Raw genomic sequence first — 26649 nt, forward strand, 5'->3', positions numbered from 1 at the left:
CTCCCACCTGTCCTATGCCAGAAGTAAATTGCAATACAGCAGACATTTCCCTCCTGCCTCCATCCTACCACCCCAATATTTTAAACCGATAGGGTTAAAAGATTACTGCGACTGTCTCTTGTATTTCCTCACCTAAGGAGAGCACTGTTCACCTCTATTTTAGTGATATATTCTGGTGCATCGTCTCTTCCTTGCATTTCCCTTGGAACTGCAGATCTACAATGCTGTTCGGGAGAAAACTGCAGCCTCCGGAACATACTGGGAATGCTGTGCACTGCTCCTCCTCCTCCTACCCGCTAAGCCAAGTGCATCCACCTACTCTTCAGAACTGTAGCAGCATGGGGCCAAGGCAGTACATGCAGAATGAACAATCAACCAGAGGCAGACACAGATTCTCAGGAACACAGGAAGAGCAGCTAAAGCACTGACAAGTCCGCAGGAAATCAGCTCTTAAGTGTAGTTACTTCTAAATAACAGAAGTAGTACAGCTAAAAGGTATATTATGAATGTCTGTGCATGTTGCAGGGAAACAAAATTCATCAAAACTTCGCTCAGGAGCGTACAAGACATTACTGATAACACCAAACATGAGAGAGGCACTCCTTAGATCAACTACTGATAATCCTGAAGCGCTGCCAGTGAGGAGCAAAATGAAATCCTATGGTTTTAAAGTCTCTGTAATAGCAAGCTTACAGTTTTACCTTTGACTGCAGAAAGAAATACCAGTTTTAACCCCAAGCCAGTCTGGTTTTTGAGATATCCACAATGAATATATTTGTATACAATGAAGGCAGTTCATGCAAATATACAGTATTTCATTGTGAAGATCTTGAAAATCAGACTGGCTGGGGTCGCCCAAGGGGATATGCCAGAGGGGAAGAAACCAGAGCTTCCCGTGGCAAAGGGCAACAGAGACATCGGTAGCAGGCGTTTTCAGCTGCACACTTTACAAGCAAACCTGGGCGAGTCTGTAGTTATAAAACTCACAAAAATTACAGATCATTCACAAGGCTACAAACAGGAAACAACAAAGGAATAAAAACTCTTCAAGAGGCACTAATCTAGAAATAGGAATTCCTGAGTCGGAGCCACCATCTCCAAATGTAACTCAAACTACAGTGCCTCTGAACATAATACAGTAGAACTACAATGATAGCATTGAAATTCAAGATTTTGGGGGGGGAAACCAGGACTTTATTGTACAAGGTCTAGATAGTTAATTACAAAGATAATCAAGGCATGGACGGCATCTATCTACCAAAGCCCTTCCAGGGGCTTTAAAACTCTGGAATGCTCTACCAGGATCCTTGCGTTTATGTGCATCTAGAACTGGTTTAAAAAAAAAAATTGCTGAAGACACAACAGTTTGTGAACATTTTTATGTAATGCAATACATTTTGAAGAGTATAGAGGTATTGGGAGGTGAGAAGAGTGGCTTTGTGATTATTTGGTAATTTTATGGAGTTATTTAAGTGTTCAGGCCTTTGTAAGGGGATGTAAAATGAGGTGCCTTCGATGATTACGTAAGTACAGTGGTACCTCGGAATCCGAAAGCCCCAGAACTCGAACGTTTTGGAATCCAAACCTTTTTTTGTAGTAAATTTTGTCCCAGAATCTGAACTCTGCTTTGGAATATTTGTTAATATTTTACCTTAAAATCCAGTGTATTTACTGTTAAAATTTGAGTTTGTGGGAACCAGGAATGGATTAATCCAGTTTCTATTATTTTCAATGGGAAAAATTGTCTTGGAACTCGAACGGGGTTCTGAAACGGATTAACTTCGGATTCCAAGGCATCACTGTATTGTTCTATTTTTGTGTATATTATGAAACCACTTAGGTATTTTGCGGTATAAATTTTTTTTAATAAATAAAAAAAATTTTATCCAGCCTGATAACAGTTAAAAGTTATTATCATGAACTTGTCAGCATAATCATTATTTCATATTTCTTTACATTCTACAAAGTATTATATATCGTAATATAATGTAATATAGTAATATAGTAAATGATAGTGGATAAAGACCTCAATGGTCCATCCAGTCTGTCCTGTTAACATATACACTAAAATTTCATGATTAAATGAAAATGTCTTTTTTCTTTGTTATTTCTGGGCCATTGACCTTAGAAGTCTACCTGGTATTGTCCTTAGGTTACAACTACTGGAGTTGCCTTTGAAGCTCACTCCAGCCTATCCAAACCATCTCCTTTGCTGGATTTGGACTGTGAAAGTTTTCTCATTTATACAAGTTCTAATTAGTTCATCCCACGCTTTTTTGAATTCCAACACCGTTTTCCTCTCCACCACCTCCCTCGGCAGGGCATTCCAGGCATTTACCACCCTCTCTGTGAAAAATAATTTCCTAGCATTACTCTTAAGTCTATTACCCCTCAACCTCAATTTATGTTCTCCAGATTTTTCAATTTCATTGGACAACAAATTTTTCCAAAAGTTTTGCTTCCTTAAAACAAACTGGTGATTATGATAGACCCCCCCCTGACAGTATCACATAAGAATTTTGAGAAACACAATGGTATCTTTAACTGACTAAATAACACGTTTTAATGCCCAAAGTTTCTGATATGCTGTGATAGTTCACTGTAGCTAGAAGTGTTTTCCTGCTGATTTTCATTTGTCTCAGTGTCCAGGGTCCAACAATTGCAGTGTCCACAATAGTCAGCCAGCACTGATGGATTCCAGTTGCCCCGATATCTTTTTCCATAATGGCAATGTCCTGGTGAAACCTTTTGTTCATCATTGGCTGCACCAAGATTTGTGGGGAAGAAGTTCATGTGTAAATGTAGAAAGTGAATCTTCAGTGACATGTTGCACTTCATGGTTTTATATGCTCCAAGAAGTTTGTCAACCAGTTGAATATAGATTGGTGCTCTGTACTGCCAAGAAAATTCTCAACATCCTTGAATGCTTGCTCCAGGTGATTTTCTCTGGCCTGACTAACAGATCTTCAAATCTCTTGACATTGATGACTTGTCTGATCTGTGAACCGACAAAAATGCCTTCCTTAATCTTGGCATCAGTTATTCTTGGAAACATGTCTTAGATAAAGAAAACCTTTGCCTTCCTTGTTCATTGCTTTTACAAAAATTTTCATCAGTAAAAATTTCAAGTGAAGAGGCGGCAAAAATATCTTTGTTGGGTCAACAAGTAGTTCACGTACCACATTTTTCTGTTTTGAAACCAAATAATTCTTACAGAGTGGCCAGTTCTTTTGAATGAAATGCAACTCCTTAGCACGGCAGTTTCATTCACAAATAAAACAACAGTACTTGGTATATCCAGGCTGCATTCCAAGTAGCAGAGCTACTACTTTAAGATCACCGCAGATGTTCCAGTTGTACTTTGTATACTGGATATGCTTTAACAGCAGTTCCATGTTTTCATATGTTTCTTCCATGTGTACAGCACAGCCAATAGATTTTGATGGGTAGACATTGCCACTGTGTAAATAAACATCCTCGAAGCTTAACACTGATAAATCAATAAAAAGATGTCACTCCTGTAGGTCATGTGTACAACCCAAAGCTGTGAACAACCCTTCGATATCACTGCAGATACAGAGGTTTTCAACCTGTGCAAAAAAAAAATTGGCAGCTTGAAAAGACAGATATTTTCGTATCTGGCGAGAGCAAACACCATTCCAGCAGTCTTGAGCCCAATAATTCTGCTTTTGACAAACCTAAGTCGCTGACTGTGTTATAAGATGAGGTTTTCCAGATGTACATGGTTCAAAATCAGGATCGATGTTCTTCGACAGTTTCATTTACACTCCACTTCTCTGGTGGCTTCGGTACCAGACTGTCATCAGGAGGCACTGGTTTCATAGCTGAAGGTGGATTGGGGTATTCAATTGATTTCTTATTTTTACAAGAGAAACCAGATACATTTGTCAGACAGAAGTCTGTCAAGTGGTCTTCTGGTCTCGCTATATCATTGGAATAGCAAATGACACTGACTTTAAATGAGTATCACTTATGGGCAGACTGGATGGACTGTTCAGGTCTTTATCTGCTATGTTACTTCCGAGTACCTCAGAGCCAAGATTGACGGCACATCTTGCACAACAAATGTGAGGAGCCCATTGTCTTGATCAATCTTGTAACCGAGATACAGCTCATATGCTTTCTTAACAAGTCGAGTCGTGGTGCGTCTTTGAGGCTTAAGCGTGTACTCGCCACAAATGTAGCAGAACGTGGCACAATTGTTGTGACATCGGCGAGACAACGCTGTTGTCATAAATCATCCTATTGCAATTAATTAACTGGCTTACTAATTACTTACATAGACAATATTATGTCTTGAAACATCAAAATACACCCGAACTGACAGACATGTAATGAAGATTATCCTTGTATGCAAACTGCTTTCATATAGCCTTCAAGCTCATGTACAAGCATGCCCAGACTGCATTATTTCCATGGAAGCTACGCAACCTGCCCTGAATGTACGCCTGGACATGCCCACACTATTACCAGCAAGGTATAAAGTGAGCAATAGACCTATATTAAGAATTAGGATAAGTATCAATTGCATTAGCCTGATAGTATAACAATAAATTGTAAAAATTTAGTCTTTTATGAAAATGGTACGCGACACATAATTTTAAATGCAATTTTCATGATCAGCAGCCAAAAATCTGTAAAATACATCTGAAAGTATTGAAGAAGCAAAAACGCTGTTGTTGAGCGTTTCCCTTCTCTGGAAAAGATTTGGTCTCATATTAATACCTTTCAAATATTTAAATGTCTGTATCATATTACCCCCGTCCCTCCTCTCCTTCAGAGTATACATGTTGAGATCTTCTAGTCTCTTCTCGTACTTCTTTTGGCGCAAACCATTTTCGTCGCTTTCCTCTTCAAGTCTTCGTATACAATTGGTCAGATATGGCCTCCAGAACTGAACACAATACTCCATGTGGGGCTTCATCAACAACCTGTACAGAGGTATCAACACCGCCTTTCTTCTCCTGGTTACGCCTCTCTCTGTACAGCCTAGCATCATCCTGGCTACAGCCACTGCCTTGACACCTTCAGATCCTCAAACACTATCACCCCAAGGTCCTTCTCCCCATCTGTGTAAATCAACCTCTCGCCTTCAGAACATACATCTCCCTCGGATACCTGCTCCACAAATGCAACACTCTGCACTTTTTTGCACTGAATTTTAGTTGCCAGACATTAGACCATTCTTCTAACATTTGCAGATCCTTTGTCATGTTGTCCACTCCCTCCGGGGTGTCCACTCTGTTACCAATCTTGGTATCGTCCACAAAAGGCAAACCTTTCGTATATAAGTTTATTGTAAATTTGATTAAATGCTTATCAAAATACTAAGCGTATTACAGCAAAAAAATAGGGGTAAGAACAGAAATAAAAACAGAATTAAATCAACAGTATTGAACAGATGAAATATACTCAGATGAACAAGACACAAAATAAATGTAAAAAGAACAAAAGGATGGGGGGAGAACTACAATAAATACAGAAAAGAGAACATATATGGGAAAAAAACAAAAGGACTAAGGGGTTCAATAAGAAAAGAGTAGTAGCATAGTTAGCCGAAGGCATCAATGAATAAGAAGCTTTTTAAAGCTCCTTTAAATTTATCTAAGTTCTGCTCTGTCCGAAGATAAGTGAGTAATACGTTCCAGAGTGTGGGTGCGGTCACTGAGAATATTGTTGTTCTACAGGTATTTATTATTTTTAAAGAAGGAATCCAAAGTAGATGCTGTCCAGAGGATCTTAAGGAATAAGATTGTTATCAAGGAATGCTGGTTCTTTAGTTTTGAGGGTTTTGAATATTAAGAGGGCAATCTTATAAGTTATCCTGTATTGGACTGGGAGCCAATGGGCTTTTTTTAAAAGAGGGGTAACATGTTCGAATTTTCCAGAGTTTGGAATCACTTTGATGGTTGTGTTTTGTACTAACTGTAAGCGCCCGATATCTTTCTGACAGATTCCCTGATACAAGGAGTTACAATAAATTGATGCCCTGGTATGCAGCAGATAAATTTAAAATTAGATTGAATAGCATATTTCAAGATTTGCAGATCACAGAGTTAAGAATCAAGGCTTAAATTTGTAGACAAAAGGGAACTGTGGAGGAAGAGGGGAGCTCAGAAGCAGTGCATGCAAATAGATCTCATGCATATTCATTGGGGAAATCCTGAAAACCCGACTGGATTGCAGCCCTTGAGGAGGGACTTTGACACCCCTGCTTTAGAGCCATGTGAACGTGCTGTTTAAATATGGGTATGAGCATGGCCTTACTATTATTATTAATTATTTCTAGAGCATTACACAGCACTGTACAGTCATGAAGAAGAAAGCCCCTGCTCAAAGGAGCTTACAATCTAAACAGGCAAGACAAACAGGATGCCATGGTTACAGTTAAGGGGAATGGTTAATATGCTGGCTGGGTTGGTGGGCAGTGGGGAGTAGGGTTATGGATTTAAGGCTATATCGAAAAGGTGGGTTTTCAATCTGCTTTTAAACAAGGTAAGGAAAGGGGTGTGACGGACAAATGAAGGTAGTTTATTCCAGGCTTAGGGAGCAGCTAGATGAAAGAAACGGTCTGGAATTGGCAATGGAAGAGAAGATACAGCTAAGAGCAGCTTATCTGAGGAATGGAGTTCTCTGGGAGGTGTATAAGGAGAGATATTGAGGGGCAGCAGAATGAACACACTTGTAGGTCAACAATAGGAGCTTGAACTGTATGCAATGGCGGATAGGGAGCCAATGAAGTGATTTAAAGAGTGGGGGTGACATGAGTGTAGCGAGGTTGGTAGAAGATGAGTCGTGCAGCAGAGTTTTGCACAGATTGCAGGGGGGAGAGGTGGTACTGCGGGAAATCAGTTAAAAGTAGATTGCAGTAATCCAAGTGTGATGTTACAAGGAGATCTGGCTGTCCCATTCTTTGAGGTCTCACGCCTTCCTACCCTGCTTTCTAGGTTCTGCTGTCTGGTTTTACATATGGGTGCCGATATCTTAAATCTGGCCCTCAGAAGAGGATTTGGATTAAGGATCAGCCGCCATCTACTATGTTCCAGGCTTACTCCCTTGAACTTCCCTGCACGATGCTTGGAAAAGTGTGACAGGAAGAGGACAACCCTGTGGCTCTGGATCTACAGTCTGAAATAAAGGATTCCAGGCTGTTCTCCCAGAAATTAAGCCCTGCGTGGGTTTAATCATTGACGTGCTCAGATTCAGTTTTATTGCAGAAAAAGTCAAGTTGTTTATCTATGAATAAATGTTCTCCATAGACAGCAGAATTAAATCGGATACAAATGTGGTTCAAGGATTATCATGAAGGGTTACTAAATTTACATGTGGTGATTCGCTGGTGATATCGATTGGCACATGTGCAGAATATGCCATGAAAAGAGGCTTAAATGTGCTTATGTGCTGGGGGAAAACAATGCTGTCATCATCATCTTTGGGTCTCATCACATATCTTCTCATCAGCATATGGAAAGCACGAAGATAAAAATCAACATCCTATTCTAGCACAAAATATGTGTGTTCTCTCAGGGTTTCTGTATCTGGCATTGTGCTTGTTGCAGGTTTCTGGGTCTCGCTGCGTCTTTGTCGAGTACAAACCAACGTTTCAGCCACCATGCTGTGGCTTTCTTCAGGGTATGCTCTGAAGTCTGCAGTGTGACTTTGGACATAGTGGGTTCACTAACCTGATTGGGAACAGGGCACTCCACCAATTTGAATTTTGGAGGGAAAGTCAGTTGGTCAGAAATTTGAATTTTGTTGTGAAAGTCCATAGAAAGTGAAAGCCTCTGGTAAGTTTAAAGATGCTCTCCCCATGGAGCTGGTAGATGTTCTCTAAACCGGAAACCTGCAACAAGCAAAACATGTGTGGCTCACAAAAGCCTGTAATTCACGGACTTTTGAATTTTGTAATTTTTTTTTGTCAAATTTTATCATGAGCCACAGCCAGAAACACGAGACACACCTATAATACATGCAACTCAAGAAGCGTGCTTTTGTTCTCCCTCCCCCCCAAAAAAACACCCAAAACCCTACTATAATTCATGTGAATCTTGTTATATTTTTGTTTTAATGTCAGTTATTGGGCCACTAAGATAAGTGGTTTCTATGTTTTATGAATTTTTTGATATTACAAACAGAGTCAGTTTCAATTATAAACTTTTAAATCTTTATTCATTTATGATAAAACTGCTATTCTTGCACAGAATTGCCATTTTGCACAGAACTTTTTATATGACTTCTTACAACCTTATTATTAACTTTGACAATCACAATAACTTTATTTATACAAAATCATAAAATCTATTGAAATTTTTTTTTTAAATATCAATTATAGCACTTAATAAATTATTGCATTCACATGAAAAGGATGGAGGCAGACCAATGATTGAAACCATAATATTGCATTTGTCAATAGCCTTTGGCTGTTATGACACGTAGCAATACAGTCTGAGGTTCTGCCTTCTTCCATTTATGATCTATCAGTGCAACTGAATTAACAAAGTTAATTTTTGTTTCATTCCACTTCCTTTGTGTAAATTTTATCATGAGCCATAGCCAGAACCCATGCCTGAGATGCGATTTTCACAGTATCGGCACCTCCGGTGCAGTCGGTGACTTTTGGTCACAAAAAGTCAGTACCAAGCTTAAGCAATCACACAGCAATGATAAAGAATTGTCCGGAGTGCTCCTCTGAATACTAATGAGCCCATTTTACTATCATTTTTATATTAATGACCTCATTGTACTACATTAGCATAGCAGAAAGGGAGATTTCTAGAAAACTCGGAAAAGACCGCGGTGAGCTGTTTTGATAATCAGTCACTAAAATACATGAAGGCAAAACCGGCTGGAACCAGTTTATCATAGAAACATAGAAAGGTGACGGCAGAAAAGGGCCACAGCCCATCAAGTCTGCCCACTCTACTGACCCACCCCATTAAGTCTGAGTGCTGATGACTTAGTTCCTTAGCTCGACCCTCATAGGGATCCCACGTGGATATCCCTTCTATTCTTAAAGTCGAGCACGCTGGCGGCCTTGATCACCTGCCTCGGAAGTTTGTTCCAATGATCCACCACCCTTTCCGTGAAGAAGTACTTCCTGGCGTCACCACTAAATTTCCCTCCTCTGAGTTTAAGCGGGTGCCCCCTTGTGACCGAGGGTCCCATGGGAAAGAAAGCAATGTTACTTACCGTAACAGTTGTTATCCAGGGACAGCAGGCAGCTATTCTCACTAGTGGGTGATGTCATCAGACAGAGCCCCGGTACGGACGTCTCACAAGCACGTGTTGCTTGTAGAAACTTAAAGTTTCTAGATGCCCGCACCGCGCATGCGCCGGTGCCTTCCCGCCCGGAGGTCCGGGCGTGTCTCCTCAGTTCAGGTAGCTAGCCTGAGAAGCCAACCCAGGGGAGGTGGGTGGGACGTGAGAATAGCTGCCTGCTGTCCCTGGATAACAACTGTTACGGTAAGTAACATTGCTTTATCCCAGGACAAGCAGGCAGGTATTCTCACTAGTGGGTGACCTCCAAGCTAACCTCAGTGGGATGGAGGGGGAGTTGGCGACTTAAGAGAATAAATTTTTCAACACTGTTTGGCCAAACTGTCCATCCCGTCTGGAGAAAGTATCCAGACAATAATGTGAGGTGAAAGTGTGAACCGAGGACCAAGTGGCAGCCTTACAAATCTCCTCAATTGGTGTTGATCTGAGGAATGCTACTGAGGCTGCCATTGCTCTGACCTTATGGGCTGTGACCTTACAGGGAAGTGATAATCCAGCCTGGGCATAGCAGAAAGAGATACAAGCCGCCATCCAATTAGAGATGGTGCGCTTTGATACGGGTCTTCCCAACTTATTAGGATCAAAGGAGACAAAAAGTTGAGGAGTGGTTCTGTGTGGCTTGGTACGATCCAGGTAGAAAGCCAAAGCACGTTTACAGTCCAGAGTGTGAAGGGCCGATTCTCCGTGGTGAGAATGGGGCTTAGGAAAGAATACTGGAAGTACAATGGATTGGTTGAGATGAAATTCGGAGACCACTTTAGGCAGGAATTTCGGGTGAGTGCGGAGGACCACCTTGTCATGGTGGAATACTGTGAATGGTGGATCCGCCATCAATGCCTGGAGTTCGCTGACTCTGCGAGCAGACGTAAGGGCTACAAGAAAAAGCACTTTCCAGGTGAGATACTTAAGTGGAGCCCTGTTGAGTGGTTCAAACGGGGGTTTCATGAGACGGGAAAGGACTACATTGAGATCCCAAACTACTGGGGGTGGTTTGAGAGGAGGGTTAACATGAAAGAGTCCTTTCATAAATCTGGCGACCACCGGATGGGCCGAGAGGGGTTTCCCTTGTAGAGGCTGGTGGAAAGCCGCAATAGCGCTCAGGTGGACTCGTATGGATGTAGACTTGAGCCCAGATTGAGATAGGTGTAGGAGATAGTCCAGCACGGAAGATAAGGAAGCTCGCTGAGGTTCCTTTGATTTAGAAACACACCATGAGGAGAATCTAGTCCATTTCTGGGAGTAGCATTGTCGAGTGGCGGGCTTCCTGGAAGCCTCCAAGACCTCCCTCACTTCTTGTGAGAATTGGTGAGGGGTTACGTTGAGAGGAACCAAGCTGTCAGGTGGAGAGACTGCAGGTTGGGATGAAGCAGTGATCCTTGATGTTGAGTAAGTAGTGAAGGAAACACTGGAAGTGGTACTGGTTCCCTGCTGCTGAGTTGAAGCAGGAGGGAGAACCAAGGTTGTCTGGGCCACCGAGGAGCTATTAGAATCATGGTGGCCCGTTCGAGTTTCAGCTTGACCAGAGTCTTCTGGATCAGCGGGAATGGTGGGAACGCATATAGAAATCGTTTCCCCCAGTTCAGTAGAAAAGCATCTGCCTCGAGGCGATGAGGAGTGTAGATCCTGGAGCAAAACTGAGGCAGTTTGGAGTTGTGGGGAGCCGCAAAGAGGTCTATCTGAGGCGTCCCCCACTGTGTGAAGATTTGGTGAAGGGGGCTGGAATGGAGAGTCCATTCGTGCGGTTGTAGTAGACGACTTAGTTTGTCTGCTAAGACGTTGTTCTCCCCCTGAATGTAGACAGCTCTGAGGAAGGCGTTGTGGCGCACCGCCCAGTCCCAGACTCGTAGAGCTTCCTGGCAAAGGAGGGCCGAGCCCGTGCCTCCTTGCTTGTTGATATAATACATGGCGGCCTGATTGTCTGTGCGAATGAGGATCACCATGTCGTGAAGTAGGTGTTGGAAAGCTTGGAGCGCATTGAAGATGGCTCTGAGCTCCAGTAGATTGATTTGGTGTAGTCTTTCCGCACTGGTCCAGAATCCTTGGGTGCGGAGACCATCCAGGTGGGCCCCCCATGCATAATTCGACGAATCGGTTGTGAGAACTTTCTGATGGGGGGGAGAGTGCAACGGCAAACCTCTGGATAGATTCGAAGAGGTCATCCACCAAAGTAGAGACTGCCGAAGAGCAGGTGTGACTAAGATGTGTTTGGATAGTGGATCGGACGTCTGATTCCACTGTGATGCCAGGGTCCACTGAGGGATCCTGAGATGGAGTCTGGCAAAGGGTGTCACATGTACTGTGGAGGCCATATGGCCCAGGAGCACCATCAGTTGTCTCGCCGGTAGGGTTTGGCGAGTAGACACCGACTGGCAGAGATGAAGAAGAGACTCCATGCGTTGCAGAGGCAGGAATGCTCGGAGTCGAGTGGTGTCCAGGACCGCTCCGATGAAGGGGAGGGACTGGGTGGGTTGTAGATGAGACTTGGAAAAGTTGATCTCGAAGCCCAAATTCTGGAGGAAGTAGGTTGTAGCCAAGGCCGCCGAAGTGACCTCTGGGGCTGACGTGGCCTTGATGAGCCAGTCGTCGAGGTATGGGAACACCTGTAGACCCCTGTCTCGGAGTGCCGCGGCCACTACCACCAGGCACTTTGTGAAGACTCTGGGGGACGAAGAGAGGCCGAATGGTAGCACTCGATACTGTAGGTGCAGATTTCCCACCCGAAATCTGAGGAACTTTCGGGAGGCCGGGTGAATGGGGATGTGAGTGTAGGCCTCCTTGAGATCCAGGGAGCATAACCAGTCGTTCTGCTCGAGGAGGGGGTATAGAGAAGCCAAAGTCAACATGCGAAACTTCTCTTTGACCAGAAACTTGTTGAGGGCCCGAAGGTCTAAAATGGGTCGTAGGTCGCCCGTTTTCTTCGGGACGAGGAAGTACCGGGAGTAAAACCCTCGGTTCAATTGGTCTGACGGGACCGGCTCGACAGCCCGAAGCTGAAGTAAGGTTTGGACTTCCTGAAGAAGAAGGGCGGTCTGTGTCGAGCTTGAAGGATACTCTCTTGGAGGATGGTCCGGGGGGACCCGATGGAATTGAAGAGAGTATCCTTCTCTTATGATGGTAAGGACCCATAGGTCCGTGGTTATGGCCTCCCATCGATGGTAAAAAAGATGGAGGCGGCCCCCTATGGGAGAGGCTGAGTGCAGAACGGTGTCGGTTATGCTCCCAGGGGGGGGAGTCAAAAGGGCTGGGGAGCCTTAGGTGCAGCCGGTGGCTGAGGTTTTTGCTGAGACTTCTGGGGAGGTTGTCTCTTCGCAGGTTGTCTCGCAGCAGGCGTTTGTCTGGGCATGTAATGCCGCTGGTAAATCAGGGGTGGCCTGGAAGGTCGAGACTGTTGAGGTTTGGGTTTGGGCCGCAGGATGGATTGAAAAGATTTTTCGTGATCCGACAGCTTCTTGGTAACAGTTTCGATAGACTCATCGAACAGGTCAGCTCCCGCACATGGTACGTTGGCGAGTCTGTCCTGGAGGTTGGGATCCATATCGATTGTACGGAGCCATGCCAGGCGACGCATGGCTACCGCGCTTGCGGCAGCACGTGCCGAGAGTTCGAATGCATCGAAGGAGGATTGCATCAGCTGGAGGCGTAATTGGGAGAGGGAGGCTACCACTTCCTCGAACTCGAATCGAGCTTGGGTGTCTATGAACGGAGTGAACTTGCGGAGCACCGGCAAGAAGAACTCCAGATAGGAAGAGAAAAAGAAATTGTAGTTCAGCACCCGTGACACCATCATGGAGTTTTGATAGAATTTTCTACCAAATTTGTCCATCGTTCTCCCCTCTCGGCCCGGCGGTACAGAGGCGTAGACCTGAGAGGGATGAAAGCGTTTAAGAGAGGACTCGACCAGTAGGGATTGGTGGGAGAGTTGAGGGCCCTCAAACCCTTTATGGTGCACGATGCGGTATCGAGCATCGAGTTTGCTGGGAATCGCCGGTATGGAGTACGGTGTTTCGAAACACTGCATGAAGGTCTGATCCAGCAATTTATGCAGGGGGAGCCGAAGCGACTCCGTTGGAGGGTTAGGTAAATGCATGGTGTCCAGATACTCTTTGGAGTATCGGGAGCCCGTGTCAAGGGTCACATCCAGATCATCCGCCATTTGTCGGAGGAATGATGAGAAAGACAATTGATCCGCCAGCATCGGTCTGTGGGACGGGCTGGAGGAGGAAGAGGCCTCCGGGTCCATGGACATCGGGGAGTGGCAAGGAGAATCGGGTACGGGTGTCTCCTCATACTCCGGTCCCTCCGGAGGGGACACCTCTGATGAGGAGTATCCCATACGTTGCAGTTTTTTCTGCGGTGACACCTCCGAATGGCGTGAAGAGTGCCAGGATGAGTGTCTTGATCGGTGCCCGTCTCGGTGGCGGGACGGGAATCGGGATCGTCTGTGCATCGCATGGTCTCCCGAGGCCCCCAAGTGGTGGATAGGGCTGGAAGCGGTGGATCGCAACTGGGGTTGCGATGCGGATTCTTGCGATGCTACCCAAGTCTGGTAAGGAGTACGGAAGAACTCTTCCTGACTATGCCCAGGGCTTTGAGTATCGATCGGAGGTCTGGTCCCATGTTGGCGCGGAGGCGTAATGGGCTCTAATGGCGGCATATCGGTAAGCGAGGCTTGCCGCATGGGCATCGCCGCCCTCCCCCGTTCGTCCTCGTCGGTTTTCAAGGTCGAACGGCGTGGAGGAGGGGGAGGGGGCGGACCGCCCCTTTGGACCGGTACCGGGAGGTCACCCTGTATGGCAGCGATGAGCCCGGGTCCGATGGTCTGCATGAGCTCAACGAATTGAGCTTCCAGCATGGACCGTAGCGAAGCCGATAAGGAGGGATCCGCACCGAAAGGGGGTCCTCCTGCACGGTCATCGCGCTCCTTCGAGGTCGAGTGCTTCTGCTTAGTAGCTTTCGGCACTTTGATGACCACTGGTGGCACTGTGGAAGGAAGAGGTACCTGAACCGAGGAGACCGGGGCAGGCACCGACGTCGAGCTCGTGGATGGTGTCGGGATGAACGATGCCGGTTTCACCACACTCGATGCAGGAGGGGTCGATACCGGTTTCGCCCGAACCGGGGAGGTATCCGATGAAGTGGAGGCTGAGGGATCCTTAGCTGCGTCCATCTTGAACATCGATTCCCACAATAGGCAACGCCGTTTGAATGAGCGTGCCGTAAGGGTAGAGCAAGGCCTGCACGATTTCGGAATGTGGTCAGGGCCCAAACACTGCAAACAGCGCCGGTGAGGGTCCGTGAGTGAAATCGCGCGTTGGCACTTGCTGCACTTTTTAAATCCGGTGATTGGCCGGGACATAGGCCGGAAAATCTCCGCCGCGAGGTCGAAGCCAGTGGGCCTGAGCCACGTGGCCGGCCCATTCGACCCGCCGGAGGAAATAATCTTTTTTTTTTTTTTTTTTTAAACTGAAAAAGAAAAGTACTGTTAACTGTAATTAAAAGAAAGCGAAAACGCGGACAAGGAAGGCAAATTTAACTGAATTCAGCTAGCGCATGATGAAGTTGAACTTCTCAGCTCCGCGGAAAGAAAAGAACTGAGGAGACACGCCCGGACCTCCGGGCGGGAAGGCACCGGCGCATGCGCGGTGCGGGCATCTAGAAACTTTAAGTTTCTACAAGCAACACGTGCTTGTGAGACGTCCGTACCGGGGCTCTGTCTGATGACATCACCCACTAGTGAGAATACCTGCCTGCTTGTCCTGGGATAATATGTCGTTTTCCATCTCGACACGACCTGTGACGTATTTAAATGTCTCAATCATGTCACCCCTTTCCCTGCGCTCCTCTAGAGTATAGAGATGCAATTTGCCCAGTCTTTCTTCGTATGAGAGACCCTTGAGTCCGTAGACCATTCTAGTGGCCATCCGCTGGACCGACTCGGCTCGAAGCACATCTTTACGGTAATGCGGCCTCGAGAATTGCACACAGTATTCCAGATGAGGTCTCACCAAGGATCTGTAAAGTGGCATGATGACTTCAGGTTTGCGGCTGACGAAGCTTCTCTTGATACATCCCATCATTTGCCTTGCCTTGGATGAGGCCTTCTCTACTTATTTGGCAGCCTTCATGTCTGCACTGATGATAACTCCCAAGTCCCGTTCTTCTGAAGTCCTAGCTAGTGCTTCTCCATTCAAGGTGTATGTTCTGCATGGATTTCTACTGCCAAGATGCATGACCTTACACTTCTTAGCGTTGAAGCCCAGCTGCCATGTCGAGGACCAGTTTTCCAACGTGATCAGATCTTGCGTCATACTATCCTTGAGATTGCTTTCACTTACTATATTACACAGTTTGGCGTCGTCAGCGAACAGTGTTACTTTACCCTGAAGCCCCCGGGTCAAGTCCCCTATGAATATGTTGAAAAGGGATGGTCCCAGGACTGATCCCTGCGGCACTCCGCTAGTCACCTCCGATGTCTCAGAGAGGGTGCCGTTGACCACCACTCTCTGAAGTCTTCCATCGACCATCATTAAGGGCACGGTAAGTTTTGAGAATATACCCTAGAGGAAAGGAGAGACAGGGGAGATATGATTCAGACGTTCAAATACTTAAAGGGTATTAACGTAGAACAAAATCTTTTCCAGAGAAAGGAAAATGGTAAAACCAGAGGACATAATTTGAGATTGAGGGGTGGTAGATTCAGGGGCAATGTTAGGAAATTCTATTTTACGGAGAGGGTGGTGGATGCCTGGAATGCGCTCCCGAGAGAGGTGGTGGAGAGTAAAACTGTGACTGAGTTCAAAGAAGCGTGGGATGAACACAGAAGATTTAGAATCAGAAAATAATATTAAATATTGAACTAAGGCCAGTTACTGGGCAGACTTGCACGGTCTGTGTCTGTGTATGGCCGTTTGGTGGAGGATGGGCAGGGGAGGGCTTCAATGGCTGGGAGGGTGTAGATGGGCTGGAGTAAGTCTTAACAGAGATTTCGGCAGTTGGAACCCAAGCATAGTACCGGGTAAAGCTATGGATTCTTGCCCAGAAATAGCTAAGAAGAAAAAAAAAAAAAAAAAAATTTAAATTGAATCAGGTTGGGCAGACTGGATGAACCATTCGGGTCTTTATCTGCCATCATCTACTATGTTACTATGCCTCAGAGACTCCTCAGTTAATTTAAAACTCAGAATCGACCCTCAGAGAGGCAAGCAGGATTGTGTGCCTGATTAATCATGCTATCTATGAAACACCTGTTACAGGTAAGCAATTTTAATTTCTTCATCAAGCATGAATGAAAAAGGTACACAAGTAGATGACTCATTCTCAGGGTTGCTCCTGCATTTAAGAAAATAGTTCTACTATAGTAGAACAACCTGCTAAAATGTTTTTCCTGCTACAGTTGATTAATGTCTGTGGACAAACTGTTCAGCACTGCTTCGCTGAAGGCACTGTTTATTATTTACTGAAAGCTTCTGTACCGCTACTAATGACTGGGGAGTCAATTTAGAGCGATTTACATGAGCTTCTGCAATGGTGTTACACTACATGAGCTTCTGTAACTGTGTTACAATACACGTGCTGCTGTGATGGTGGTATAATACAGAGTTAGCTTGTTTCTGTGATGAGACAGATCAATACACTTTGGGTTGTTTGGGTTTTTTTTGACTGAGTGTACAGTATAGAATACTCTCCACCCAACATATATATCTTCTATCTGTCCTTCACTGAAGCCTGACCAAGCAGTAGTATGACAAAGCGAGCACCAGGTAGCTGTTTTACAGATGCTCTCCACTGATGCAGACTTTGAGGGCAATAGTACAGCATTAGCACTTAGGGCCAGATTCACTAAGCCCACCGATCAAGTCCCGACCACTTAGCGACCCATTTGCGACCCGATTTTCCTGCGACCCGATTCACTAACCTGTGTCCGATCATCCTCCAATCCGATCTGCGCATGCAAATGAGGGGGAACGGCATGCAAATATAGGCAGGCAGCAATTCACTAAAAAAAAAAATTAGGCCTATCCTGGGCTGGCCTATCCCAAAACAAGCAGCTGCTGGGGACCAGAAGCTCATGTCTTTCCGACTGCATCTCCTGCGCTCTCCCCCGACTCTCCTGCGCTCTCCCCAGACTTTCCAGCTGTCTGCCCCAACTCTCCTTGCCTTTCCCGCAGTGCGAGCCTGTGGTTTTAACCCATGGGTTTAAAGGGGGTTAAAACCATGGGTTCACGAAAAAGTAAAAATCAACAACAAAAAAGTTTTCTTTCTCTGCCAGGCACGGAGGGCCAGCACATGCGCAGATCATCTACATGCGTCAGGATCGCTGGAGAGCGATCTGGGTGGTCGGTTGGGGACGTGATTACGAACGCTCTCATTTGCATGAGGGCGCTTCATGAATCAGCCCCCCAGCCATGGATTGGATCGCTCACGGATCCGATCCGATCCATGGTTTTAGTGAATCTAGCCCTTAGTGGTTCTCAACCAGTCCTTGGGACACACCTAACCAGTTAGGATTTGCATACCAGTCCTTGGGGTTACCTAACCAATTAGGATTTGCATATAATGAAGGTAGGACACAAGGTGAGTCCCTTAAATGAACTGCGACGTTTCAGGATAGTGCTGCCAACAACCAATTGTCAAGATAAGGGAAAACCAGGAAACCCTATTTCCATAGGCTGCTACTACAAACACTTGGAGAACACCATGGTTGCTGATTAAAATCCTAAAGGGAAGACTGTACTGGTGGTGATTGGCCTGAAGGAAAAAGCAAAAAGATCCTTTTTCGCTGGGATGAACTACAGTACTCATCCAAATAACACATGACAGCAGGTAGAGGCCAAATGGCCGCTCCACAGCTTCCACTATATCTTCAGTCTCTTCTGTCTAAACAAGTTCAAATGTATTTAATATACTGCCCATAAAAGAATATCTAAGCAGTTTATAGTAATAACATCAGTACGATTAATACAATTTTTTTAAAAAAACCACATAGAAGATGGGGATATGAATAAAACAAGATGGTTGGGTTACAATAAATCATAACATACTATTTATTGAGAGGGGAAAGAATTAATTTGGTCAAGGAAAGAAATACCTAAGAGACAGAAGGAGGGGAAGAAGTGAAGGAGCTAAACAGGTACGGATGGTTCAGTGTGGAGTATCCTTGAAGGATACTATTGAAACAGGATATTTAGAAAATCTCAAAAGAGAGGTTTCAATAATGGTGAATGAAAGCCAGGAGTGTTTAAGAGGAAGGTAGAGTAAAGGATCCAAATTATCCCTGTCAATTTCTCAGCAGCCTGTAGATGCAAGGAAAACCACAGTTTGAAGTGTCTGTATATAAATGCTAGAAGCTTAAAAAATAAGATGGGAAAGTTAATAGTATATCCCTAGCCCGGGGGTCGGCAACCTGCGGCTCCAGAGCCGCATGCGGCTCTTTTCCACCTTTGCTGCGGCTCCGGTAGTGTGTCACGCAGGCATGCACCTTACAAGTCCGGCGTCGCGGCGGGAAATAGCCATGCTGAGCAGTGAGCTCAGCACATACACAGATGAAAGCCTTGCTTGCTGATTGGTCCGGCGGCCCCGCCCCGCCGTGCCGCCGGACCAATCAGCAAGCAAGGCTTTCATCTGTAGTGCTGAGCTCACTGCTCAGCATGGCTATTTCCCGCCGCGACGCTGGACTTGTAAGGTGCCTGAAAAAGAAATCATCCTGGCCGGGGTCGGTGTCATGCTCCGGAGATCTACAGCCTTCCTATCTCCCTCTTCCTTCTACCTGCTTCTGGCCACATCCCCTGCTCCGCGGCTCTCTTCGGCAACTCAGCAGCAGCGATCGACACAAGCTTCTGACGTCGGGGCCTACCCTCTGCGAGTCCCGCTTGTTTCAACTTCCTTTTTCCACAAAGGCGGGACTCGTAGAGGGAAGGCCTCGATGTCGGTAGCTTGTCTTGATCACCGCTGCTGACGAGTTGCTGAAGAGAGCCGCGGAGCAGGGGGGTGTTGCCAGGTGCAGGTAGAAGGGAGAGGGCCAGATGCAGGACTCGTGGGTGAGGGAGCAGAAGAGAGAGAGAGAAAGAGAGAGGGGAGGGAAACAAAAGGAAATATTTCATACTGGGCTGGGCCGGAGTGGAGGGAGGGTGGAAAGATTCTAGCTACAGGGTGCATTAACAAAGGAAAAGGGGGGGGAAAGCTGAAAATGGAGATAGTGACACAAAGAAGAGAAAGGGTAAGCAGGACCTACTGAATAAGGATAGAGATACAGAGGGGACATGAAGAGGAGGTGAAATAGAGACATAGAAGTAATGCTGAAAAAGTGTGTGGGGGGAGATAAAGACATTGAAAGGGCAAATGGTGAACATGGCGTAAAGATAAGGACAGAGACAAATGAAGATTCTGAAAAAGTGGTGAGATAGGGATATAGGTGAGATGGACACAAAGAAGGGTGATGCTGGAAAATAGGTGGAATGGTAATTCTGACAGACACAGAAGGGAAATGCTGGATCAAGGAGATGGGGCTCAGGCTGGATGGAATGAGGAGAAATGCCTTGTTGGCCCGGAACTTCCTCTCCTACGTCAGAATTGACGTCAGGGAGCGGAATGCTGGTCAGCGCAACACTTCTGCAGGGAAAGCTTGGGACGGCGGTGGCTTGGGGGCTGTTCCCCGATTACGGTGGCAGCAAACCGAGTGGCTTGGGGGAGGGCACGGAGACAGAAAGAAGGGGGAACAGGGAGACAGAAAGAAAAAGTTGGGGGAGAGAATGAGGTCTGGAGGAGAGGAAACATACAGGAGGCTGAAAGAAAGGAAGAAAGATTGGATGCACAGTCAGAAGAAGAAAGTGCAACCAGAGACTCATGAAATCACCAAATAGCAAAGGTAGGAAAAATGATTTTATTTTCAATTTAGTGATCCTGTATATAGCATTAAGATAAGAAACAATATATGCAGTGTTAGATTTGTTTTATAATGGTTTTGCGGCTCCAAGTTTTTTTTTCTTTTCGAAAACGGGTCCAAGTGGCTCTTTATGTCTTAAAGGTTGCAGACCCCTGCCCTAGCCTTTCCTCATAGGGAAGTCATCCCATCCCTTTTATCATTTTCGTCGCCCTTCTCTGTACCTTTTCTAATTTCACTATGGGGAAGCCAAAGTCCAAAAGAAGGAGAGTATCCTAGAAATATGTGGAAGCAAGAAAAGGAAACCTATTCTGTTGTAAACTAGTCTTTAAAAAATGTAAAGTGATACTTTTCTATTAGGCTAATCTAATACATTTCTCAACTAAATTTGGGAGCTAAAATCCCAATCAGGCATTAGCTCCCTAATGCTAGTCAAATGTATTAGGTCATTAGGTCAATTAAAAAGTATCACTGGTTTTTTCTATTATCTCATTTCTATTCTGCTTTAAAACTTCTTATGAATTTATAACTTATACCATTTGCAACATTTTGCTTAAGAGACACATCACAGTAAACACTTGTCTTGGAACATCACAACTGTCTCCTTGAACTGGTTAGCCAAACACTGTGCCATGAATTGGAGAATCCCTTTACTCAGAGACTCCAAGCCAGGGTTTGGAAGTGGTCAGTGAACCTTCTAACAGGCAAACCTGGAGAAGGTGGGGGAGAGGAAAGACACTCGGAACACAATTTTCTTCTTTTACTCAAATTCAAAAGTACAAGACATACAGAAGTGTACTGAGATGGATAAATGTGGAGTTTTATCCTGACTAGCTATATAAACAGTTCTTTTATACAATATTTAAAGGATTATTTGTTTTAAAAAGCTTCTCATTTTGCCCCTGAAAGGATAGCTTTGTGTTTGCCCTTTAGATCTTTGCTGCTTTTCCTGAACTGGAGGGTGGAGTTGTTTCATACAAGGAGGCCTCGCCCAAAATCTCCACATTCCACAGGGCCTGTGGAAATGTATCCTGCCAAGGACCAACTATTCTGTACTTTATAAGCAGGTAACTCGGGGCAGGAAGCACAAAACACTGATACCACAGTAAAAAATACCGTGATGTGAATGATTATTTTTTTTTTTTACCAGTGATGTTCAGTCCCCAAAAAAACTAGGGTAGGCCTGCTGCGCCGACCTGTAAGATAAAGGACCTAAAGGCATAGAACTTGGCAAACATGTGAATAGAAGACCATATCACCAACCTGCAAAGCTCCACAAGGGAGACAGCTCTAGCTGCGGCCCAGAGAGAGGCCACACTTCTGATAGAATGCGCCTTGATGGAAACAGGAGCTTGCATCCCCGCAAGAATGTAAGCTGACGAAATGGCCCTACGGTTCCGGCTGGAAATTTATTTATTTTATTTTAACATTTTCTTACTTGCACATCCTGCAATTCTGAGCACGTTACAGAAAACATACATAATGCAAACATAGACAATTATTTATTTAATTCGATTTCTATCCTGTCCTCCCAGTAGCTCAGAACGGCCTACAAGCAAACATTCACAGTGGAATATGAGACCACAGGAACTCACAGCATGGCTCTGCACAGGGCAGGAGTGCAGGAAGATCGCTCCTGCCCTGCGTCACCACTAGACCACCAGGTAAGGTCCATGCTCCTGGGGCGGCTGCTCGCCTCCTCCACCTCCAATCGCCCCCCCCCCCCCTCACCCCAATCCAAGTCCCGGGCCATTTTTTTTTTTCGATGTGGGCTGCCAACTAGAGAATGACACAGGGACCGTTTACCGCGGTAAACCACAGGTTACCACAGTAAATCCGAAGGAATGGAGACATTTGCAACTGGTTTACCACAGGAATGGGAACAAGACCTTTCACCGCCCCGTGGGAGCGGTGAAAAGTCTTACTCCTATGGTAAAAAAAATTGCACACGTGTCAGACTTGGCATCTCCTCCCCAGCTCTTCTTGGGCCTATTTTATCTTCAGGAACCAGCCATGCCACGATGAAGACAGAAGGAACCTAAAACCGAAGCCTGAGACCAATGTGATTTGAAGAATAAAATTACCAAACAAAAAGGAAAAAAATTAATTTATTTTATATTTTGTGATTAGAATATTTCAGATTTGAAATATGTATCCTCTTAGAGCTGGTATTAGACATAACTGGGAACCGCAAAGTCTAGGCTATGCTTCTTTAGCTTCCAGCTGGCTTAGGGCTCTCTCTCTGTCCAGGGGGCAGTTGCCCTAGTTGCACTCCCCTAACATTATTCTTGCCATATGTGACTAAAGTATTCCGTTAGCTTGATTTTTCTATGTACCCCTCCCTCCGTATTCGCGGTTTCGATTATTCACGGTTTTTAGCTTGTTGGCTTCTCCCCCCAAATTACATCAGCTTGCATAGGGAAATCGCTGATTCCAAGCGTTTACAGAGAAAATCACTGATTTCCAGCACTTTGTTCACTGTGTTTTGCTTCTCCTTCAGAAACAAGCCAGGTCTCCCACCATGTTATTCACGGTTTCACCAAATTCACGATGGTTTTTAATAGAAAACAGCAAACATATAAAAAAGTTATTCACGGTTTTTCAGTATTTGCAATTCTGTTAATCCCCAATCACAGCGAATATGGACGGAGAAGTGTAGCATTCTGTAGTAATTTGGTTTGTTCAGTTTTCACAATAGTGAAGGGGATATTTGTGAAAGGGAGGGGAGATGGGTTTTGTTGAACCTTGCTCTGTTTTATTTGTTTTTATAAAATGACAACTGTCAGAGGAGAAGCTTCCACCCACACACATGTGACTGCAGGGTGGCATAGGCAGGCTTCACTGGTATCAGTTTCTTTTTTTGTGTGTTTGGTTTTTTTAATTAAATTTCAAGTTTTACGTAATCCAATAATGCATTATACAGTAATTAACAGATTAGTCCACAGGACTAATCGAGACATTTAAATATATCACGGGTCGTATCGAGGTGGAAGAGGATATCTTCCATCTTATAGGACCTTCTTCCACCAGAGGGCATCCGCTGAAAATCAGGGGAGGGAAATTTCATGGAGACTCCAGAAAGTATTTCTTCACTGAGAGGGTGGTCGATCATTGGAATGAACTCCCACGGCAGGTGATTGAGGCCAACAGCGTATTAGATTTCAAAAATAAATGTGATATTCATGTGGGATCTCTAATGAGGTGAGGGCAGGGGGTGGTGAGCCTCACTTCAGTTGTTGGAAAAATAATGGAAGTGTTGCTGAAAGAAAGGATAGTGTATTTCCTTGAATCTAATGGGTTACAGGATCCGAGGCAACATGGCTTTACAAAAGGTAAATCGTGCCAAACGAACCTGATTGAATTTTTTGATTGGGTGACCAGAGAGCTGGATCGAGGACATATGCTAGATGTAATTTATTTGGATTTCAGCAAAGCCTTTGATACAGTTCCTCATAGGAGGCTGTTGAACAAACTTGAAGGGCTAAAGTTAGGACCCAAAGTGGTGAACTGGGTCAGAAACTGGCTGTCGGACAGACGCCAGAGGGTGGTGGTTAATGGAAGTCGCTCGAAGGAAGGAAAGGTGACTAGTGGAGTCCCTCAGGGTTCGGTGCTGGGGCCAATCCTGTTCAATATGTATGTAAGTGACATTGCTGAAGGGTTAGAAGGAAAAGTGTGCCTTTTTGCAGATGATACCAAGATTTGTAACAGAGTAGACACCGAAGAGGGAGTGGAAAATATGAAAAAGGATCTGCAAAAGTTAGAGGAATGGTCTAATGCCTGGCAACTAAAATTCAATGCAAAGAAATGCAGAGTAATGCATTTGGGGATTAATAATAGGAAGGAACCGTATATGCTGGGAGGAGAGAAGCTGATATGCACGGACGGGGAGAGGGACCTCGGGGTGATAGTGTCCGAAGATCTAAAGGCGAAAAAACAGTGTGACAAGGCAGTGGCTGCTGCCAGAAGGATTCTGGGCTGTATAAAGAGAGGCGTAGTCAGTAGAAGAAAGAAGGTGTTGATGCCCCTGTACAGGTCATTGGTGAGGCCCCACTTGGAGTATTGTGTTCAGTTTTGGAGACCGTATCTGGCGAAAGACGTAAGAAGACTTGAGGCGGTCCAGAGGAGGGCGACGAAAATGATAGGAGGCTTGCATCAGAAGACATATGAGGAGAGACTGGAAGCCCTGAATATGTATACCCTAGAGGAAAGGAGAGACAGGGGAGATATGATTCAGACGTTCAAATACTTAAAGGGTATTAACGTAGAACAAAATCTTTTCCAGAGAAAGGAAAATGGTAAAACCAGAGGACATAATTTGAGGTTGAGGGGTGGTAGATTCAGGGGCAATGTTAGGAAGTTCTACTTTACGGAGAGGGTGGTGGATGCCTGGAATGCGCTCCCGGGAGAGGTGGTGGAGAGTAAAACTGTGACTGAGTTCAAAGAAGCGTGGAATGAACACAGAAGATTTAGAATCAGAAAATAATATTAAAGATTGAACTAGGCCAGTTACTGGGCAGACTTGTACGGTCTGTGTCTGTGTATGGCCGTTTGGAGGAGGATGGGCAGGGGAGGGCTTCAATGGCTGGGAGGGTGAAGATGGGCTGGAGTAAGTCTTAACAGAGATTTCGGCAGTTGGAACCCAAGCACAGTACCGGGTAAAGCTTTGGATTCTCGCCCAGAAATAGCTAAGAAGAAAAAAAAAATAGCTAAGAAGAAAAAAAAAAAAAAAAAAAAATTTTTAAATTGAATCAGGTTGGGCAGACTGGATGGACCATTCGGGTCTTTATCTGCCGTCATCTACTATGTTACTATGTTACTATGTTACTATGGTGAGCAAAATCAAAGAGAAGGGTCAATGGAGTGGGCAGACTTGATGGGCTTTGGCCCTTTTCTGCCGTCATTTTTCTATGTTTCTATGACTATTAAAGGAAATTTACTAAATATTGAAAATAACATTATATTATGGCTAAGCTGTATTAGTCCTCAAATTTAGAGGGGAGGAAAACCAATATATACGGATTAATCATATTAACTTATCAAATTAAAGGAAAAAAAAGGGGTTCCTGAGGTTAGCCTGATCTATTCTATTGGAGCTTGTTCCTGTCTACTTGACTGGTGTACTAATCAGAGTCTGTCTTTTAGTTACAAGAAATCTAGATAACTGTGATGATTCAAAAAAGTATATCTATCTCCTTGGAAGTTAACCATACACTTACAGGGAAACCTTAAAACAAATGTCGCTCCCTGTTATAGTACTTGGGGACATAATAATAGGAATTGCTTCCTTTTTTTGTGTTAATCTAGACACATCTGGGTACATTCGAATTCTATAAGTCATAAATAATTTATTTCTAGCTTTGAAAAACATTTTTAACAACCATTCTCTATCCAATTCTAAAGCTAATTGTACAAATAAAGTAGCTGAATGAGATAATTCCGAATCAGATTTTTCCAATATATCAGTTAAGTTTAAATTTAAAGCTTCCGTCCCTGGTTCAACTTGAGCTTCAGTTCCTGGTTCAGCTTGGTCTTGATCTTCAGTCACTCTTTTCTTCCCCAAAGGAAGATAAAAAATCCTTGAGATAGGCGGATATGAAGATAGATATCTCTTGAACAAATCTAGTGCAGAAACAGTAGGAACTTTGGGAAAATTAATCATTCTGAGATTCTGTCTCCTTGTTGCGTTCTCCAATTTATTATTAATATATCCATTTTCCCTCATTAGGAGCTGATTTTGTGCTCCTAGACTATCTAATTTTTTCTCCTGATCCAGGACTTTAGCCTCTAGTTTCCCCATTTTCAAATGTATTTTAATAGTTTCTAATGCAAAATGAATTGAGGCCCCCAGGGAAGACTGCACCATTGAAATTGCTTCCCAGATTGAGTCTATCTCCGCACCTCCGGAGACAGGCTGACTGCCTCGAAGGAAGTCTGAGAGCATTCCATCTCGCTGTCTCTTCCAGCCGAGGACTTCTCATCCTGCATCATCTCAGGCATTCGATCGACAAAACGATCCATCGGGCCTGATGCTTGAGGAGTTGACCCGGGTTCCGAAGGGAAAACCCAGGTCTTAGATTTCCTTTTCACCATCCAAACAGGAAAATAGCACAGTGGCGTTCAGCCGAACCCTCAGGACGCCATCTTGGTAAGGCTCCTCCCCAAGATCTCTGGTATCAGTTTCTTTTCTAAAGCACCGTGAAGGGAAGGGGGAGGGAGGGAAGGGGCCACGCACGCGATCGGTGACCGTGCACTTTCCCTCCCTTAAGTTTCTTTACGCCGCGAAGGTAACAGGGAGGGAGATTCTTGGGCCGCTCAAGGGCAGTGATGTGGCGAGAGGGAAGGGTAGATGCTGCGGTGAAGGGGACGGGGCAGTGACGGGGACAGATTTTTTCCCCTTGTCATTCTCTACTGCCAAAAAGCGATTCTCAGGGAAGGGGACCTGGGGAAAAAATTTGCGAATAATTGAAACCGTG

The 26649-nt window shown here is 44.9% G+C and overlaps 1 protein-coding gene across 6 annotated transcripts in view; it reads right to left on the reverse strand.

Annotated features, from left to right (window-relative positions):
* Window positions 1-26649, reverse strand: part of SCAP (SREBF chaperone) — a 258977-nt gene that overhangs the window by 171895 nt on the left and 60433 nt on the right. The window contains exon 2 of one of the 6 annotated variants that reach the window (XM_033931925.1): window positions 7704-7864. The exons of 4 other annotated variants lie outside the window; for them this stretch is intronic. The gene's annotated coding sequence lies outside the window, so the exon portion shown is untranslated. Of the gene's footprint in view, window positions 1-132; window positions 270-7703; window positions 7865-26649 lie in introns of those variants that run through there. One more of the 6 variants, XM_033931924.1, reaches the window with a different exon arrangement.

This window comes from Geotrypetes seraphini, chromosome 2, assembly GCF_902459505.1.
Source record: "Geotrypetes seraphini chromosome 2, aGeoSer1.1, whole genome shotgun sequence".
NCBI lineage: Eukaryota > Metazoa > Chordata > Amphibia > Gymnophiona > Dermophiidae > Geotrypetes > Geotrypetes seraphini.